We start from the raw sequence: 4,789 nt of genomic DNA, 5'->3' as shown, positions 1-4,789 counted from the left end.
CGTGCGAAGCCGTGGTACAAGGACGTTCTTCTGATTGTTCTTCCAGGGAAACGCCACCCCCTCCTGCATGTATACACCGTGTTTTTCTCCTATCTCCTAACTACATTAATTTCAAGATCGTAAGGTGTGTTGAAACTGAATCCAGCAGCTCCCAGCAGTAATGAGGCAATACAGAAAACACAAGACTTGAGATTTTATGGCAATCATTTTCTATATGTTATTGATATATTTTATATTTTTGGTATTTTCAGGAGACGTAGTCTGGACCTGGGAAGGGAGAGCTGGGGGTGGGCGAGGAAGGCTGTAGAGCAGGGTGTTGGGGGCTGCGAAGGGAGAGGTGTTGGGAGGAGGTCAGGAGCCTGGTGGGAGAAGGGATGGGAGTGATGGGTTTTTCACGAAGGAAGTTGGGGACTGAAGGGTTTAGGAAGGGTTCTGGGAGATGGGCGGAGTGGAGGTTAACGAAAGGTGACTGGGGGATGGGTGGGCAGACGGCCTCACCCTTGGCATACCCCAGTGGACACCCAGCCTCACCTTGGTGGTTTTGTCCAAAGCCCTCCTCACCCAACCCCCTCCCTCCCCAAAGCAGCAGCATTCCTGTGTTACCAGCGCGTCAGGAAATCGGGATAATATCCAAAGATACTGGTGAAAACATTAAGACACAAATGTGCGTAAAATACAAGAAATTCCAAACTCAGACACTAAATTGAAGGACGCGGCAAAGTGGTGGAATAAGGGAAAGCATTGGAAAGCTCAGAGAGGCGCTTTAGCCAATAGGTTTGTGGTGAGTGAAAGTCGCTCAGTCCAGTCTCTTTGTAACCCCGTGGATTATACAGTCCATGGAATTCTCTAGGCCAGAATACTGCAGTGAGTAGCCTTTCCCTTCTCCAGGGGATCTTCCCAACCGAGGGATCGAACCCAGGTCTCCTGCATTGCGGGCGGATTCTTCACCAGCTGAGCCACCAGGGAAGCCTTTGTCGTGAGGGGAGAACAAGATTGAGTTTGAACCAAACCACATGGGCCCTTTTAGGGGAAATACCGGAGGCGGCTGCTCACTTGGTTCCTGCCCTGGCAGTCGCCCGACTGTAGTGTGGAGCAGACACTGCAGGGAAAGTCCACCGACCCGGCCCCAACCCTCCACCCCACCTGCGCCTTTACGCAACCTGTGCCGCTTGCCATCCGCTTGCGTCCTGGCACTGCGGCACTCCTGCGCCATTGAGCTCCACTCTGCAGCTCGCTTGCAATCCTTTGTCCACGGGCCCCTCTGTCCCGCCTCGTTGCCCTGCTGCAGAGTCTGAGCACGGCCGCCCTTCTGCGCGCTACTCTGTGTGTCCAGAAAGCCCCTTCGCGCTGGATCCCAGCGCCAGGCCAGCCTGGAGCGGGTCACCCACCCTCACCGCTCGAGGCGCCTCCGCGGGGAGCCGTCCTGAGAGGCTGGCAACGCCACAGCTGTTCTCAGGCCACCCGCGTTGTCAAGTGACTTGGGCTTTTCTGCGTGCCCTTGGTTTTTCTTCCGTTGTCTTGGCAAGGGGGTGGGGTCCAGAATTTTGGGAGCGAATGAGTTCCCCCCACACCTTTAGGAAGAGAAGAGTTGGCGGGGCCGGGGCGGGGGTGGGGGGGACGGGGGGAGGCAGGCGGGGGGGGGCGGGGGGTAGGCAGGCGGGGGGCGAGGGCGGAGGGAGCGGGGAGCGGAGTGCGATGATGGGTTAGGTTTGGAAATCGTCACTCATGGGTCTGGACGGGGCAAAGAGCTCACCACCTGGTCTCCCCCGGAGACTCCTCCGAAGTGAGCCAAGACCCCAGGCTCGCCTTCCTTTGGTACTAACAGCCTTAGGCTCTGGTCCAGCGTTCTTCCCAGAGTCCTATGCTGGAACACCAAGTAAGTCCTACCAGCCTCCAGAATTATGAAAAATAAATATCTGCTGCTTTTAACCTACCCAGTCTATGGTGGTATAACAATCCAAGTGGGCTGAGATGGGGAGCCAAGGAATGTGCCGCCTCCATTTTCAGTCCTATGGTTCAAATCACTTTGTCACTTTTGGTACTGACAAATAAAGATGAAATGGATTTCATTTCCTAGAAGATGTACTGTGCCGCTTTATTAAAGTATTATACTAGTATTTACTTGAGCTGATGCAGACTGGCCCATTTATTTTTTATTCTAGATTTAAGAGCTCTGTGGGATAAGACAGTAGTCATTCATTTGACTTATTTTAGTTAAGGAAGAACAGGTTTGGGTAATTTTAAAAATCCAGCAAGAAATTTGAAATTTTATTTATTTTGGTAAAAAACACATGAAAAAATCTCTTAATAGAGTTTAAGTGTATAGTACAATATTCAGTTGTTATTTATATTCGGCTGTTCATACAATGACTGACTTGCTAATGACACTTCACAGCTCAGGGCTCATTACTATCGATTTGAATGAGCACCACCTCTTGTTTATTTACACATATATATATGTGTGTGTAAATATGTATATTCCCAAATATCTTCCCTCTGCCCATTTTTCTTGCTTGCCTGCTTTCCAGTGCACTTTTAAAGAAAGTCTAATGAAGTACTGGAAATATTTTGAAGATGTGATATTGTGATATATAATAAATATATATTTAGTCTTCCTCCCTATTCCTGGCACAGAGCTCAAAAAACCCTTGGAATTTCCTAAGTGATGAGAATCATAAAAGAGTTTTGATATTCAAAACAAACCTCTGTTGATGACACCAGACTGTGTTAGTAAGGTGACTTTTGGAAAGTCTTTGAGGATGGGAGCAGTTCCCAGGGGAACCAACTTAGAGAGACAGGGTTAGAAATTTTAATGCCACCCTGACCTCCTGGGAGGGGAGAGGGGCTAGAGGTTGAATCCATTATCAGTGGCCAATGATTTAATCAATCATGGATATGTAATGAAGCTTCCATAAAAGCTCAAAAGGATAGGGTTTGGAGAGATTTCAGGTCAGTGAACATCTAGAGATTTGAAGAGTGTTATGCCCAGAGAGCGGAGAAGGCAATGGCACCGCACTCCAGTACTCTTGCTTGGAAAATCCCATGGACTGAGGAGCCTGTTAGGCTGCAGTCCATGGGGTTGATAAGAGTCGGACATGACTGAGCGACTTCACTTTCACTTTTCACTTTCATGCTTTGGAGCAGGAAATGGCAGCCCACTCCAGTGTTCTTGCCTGGAGAATCCCAGGGAAGGGGGAGCCTGGTGGGCTGCCGTCTATGGGGTTGCACAGAGTCGGACACGACTGAAGTGACTTAGCATAGCATAGCATAGCATGCCCAGAGAGAGCATGAAAGCTCTGCACCTTTCCCCATATCTTGCCCTATGCAACTCTTTCACTTGGTTGTTTCCAGGTTACATGCTTTTATAATAAACTGGTGATGTGTTCTGTGAGCCACTCTGGCAAATTGATGGAACTGAGGATGGGGGTATGGAAACCTCTGATCTGTAGTCAGTGGCTCAGAAGCATAGACAACCTGGTCTTGGGAAGGAACTAAAGGTTCTTGACTTTGTTTTATGGCTATTTTGTCTTGTTTGACTGTTTTCCTTTGTTTCTGCATTTTCTCATTTCTCTGATTAAGTTTGTTATTTGGAACTAGCTGGAAGCGAGTCTCTCTGCAGGGAAGGCCTTGCGGAGTCCTGGGGGGTTTCCTAAGTAGAGTTTGGAGACCACAAGGGGGAGCTATCCTGTGCTGCAATGATAACAGAGCCCAACAGGAAGAAGAATGCTCCTCTTTTTTGGCAAGGACTCAGAGCGACTTCACTTTCACTTTTCACTTCCATGCATTGGAGAAGGAAATGGCAACCCACTCCAGTATTCTAGCCTGGAGAACCCCAGGGACGGAGGAGCCTAGTGGGCTGCTGTCTATGGGGTTGCACAGAGTCGGACACGACTGAAGTGACTTAGCAGCAGCAGCCAATGAAGATATGGACTCTTTGTTTACTGAAGCCTCCCAGTTTTCTTTTCCTATTCATAAAAGTGTTCTTCCTTTGCCGTGTGGAAATATGAATGTGGCTCGCCATGGTTGCAGACCCCAAGTTGCAGTTCTCTACTAATCCCAAATAAATTCACGCTTGTTTCAGGTTAGCAAACTTCAACACTTCTTTTATCTTTTTTACTGGACTCAATTCAACTCATAACAAATGGTTAGTTCCTCTCTGGTTAGTTCTTCCCCCCCATCCCCACACCCATAAATAAGTTTAAAGAAACATTTCCTTTAAGTATGGCTTATTGGGTCCCACACATTTTGACATGTAGTTATTTCTGTGTGGATCACAACAAACTGTGGAAAATTCTTAAAGAGATGGGAATACCAGATCTCCTGAGAAATCTGTATGCAGGTCAAGAAGCAACAGCTAGACTAGAACATGAAACGATGGACTGGTTCCAAATTGGGAAAGGAGTACGTCAAGGATGTATATTCTCACCCTGCTTATTTAACTTATATGCAGAGTACATCATGCGAAGTGCCGGGCTAGATGAAGCACAACCTGGAATCAAGATTGCCAGGAGAAATATCCATAACCTCAGATATGCAGATGACACCGCCCTCATGGCAGAAAGGGAAGAGGAACTAAAGAGCCTCTTGATGAAAGTGAAAGAGGAGAGTGAAAAAGCTGGCTTAAAACTCAACATTCAAAAAACTAAGATTCATGGCAATTAGATGGGGAAACAATGGAAACAATGACAGACTTTATTTTCTTGTGCTCCAAAATCACTGCAGATGGTGACTGCAGCCATGAAATCAAAAGACGCTTGCTCCTTGGAAGAAAAGCTATGACAAACCTGCT

General features: G+C 47.6%; 1 long non-coding RNA gene across 1 annotated transcript; it reads right to left on the bottom strand.

Moving 5' to 3' along the window:
- Positions 1-203: 203 nt before the first annotated feature.
- LOC132345667 (uncharacterized) lies at positions 204-1,595 on the bottom strand. Its single transcript, XR_009495129.1, has 2 exons — positions 1,161-1,595; positions 204-969 (listed from the first exon to the last, which is right to left on the bottom strand). It is a non-coding gene; the product is annotated as an uncharacterized lncRNA (long non-coding RNA).
- Between the last annotated feature and the right edge of the window lie 3,194 nt (positions 1,596-4,789).

Source organism: Bos taurus, chromosome 7 (genome assembly GCF_002263795.3).
Source record: "Bos taurus isolate L1 Dominette 01449 registration number 42190680 breed Hereford chromosome 7, ARS-UCD2.0, whole genome shotgun sequence".
Classification (NCBI taxonomy): domain Eukaryota; kingdom Metazoa; phylum Chordata; class Mammalia; order Artiodactyla; family Bovidae; genus Bos; species Bos taurus.
Note: the sequence above shows the minus strand (reverse complement) of the source record. Positions and strands in the feature narration are given on the sequence as shown.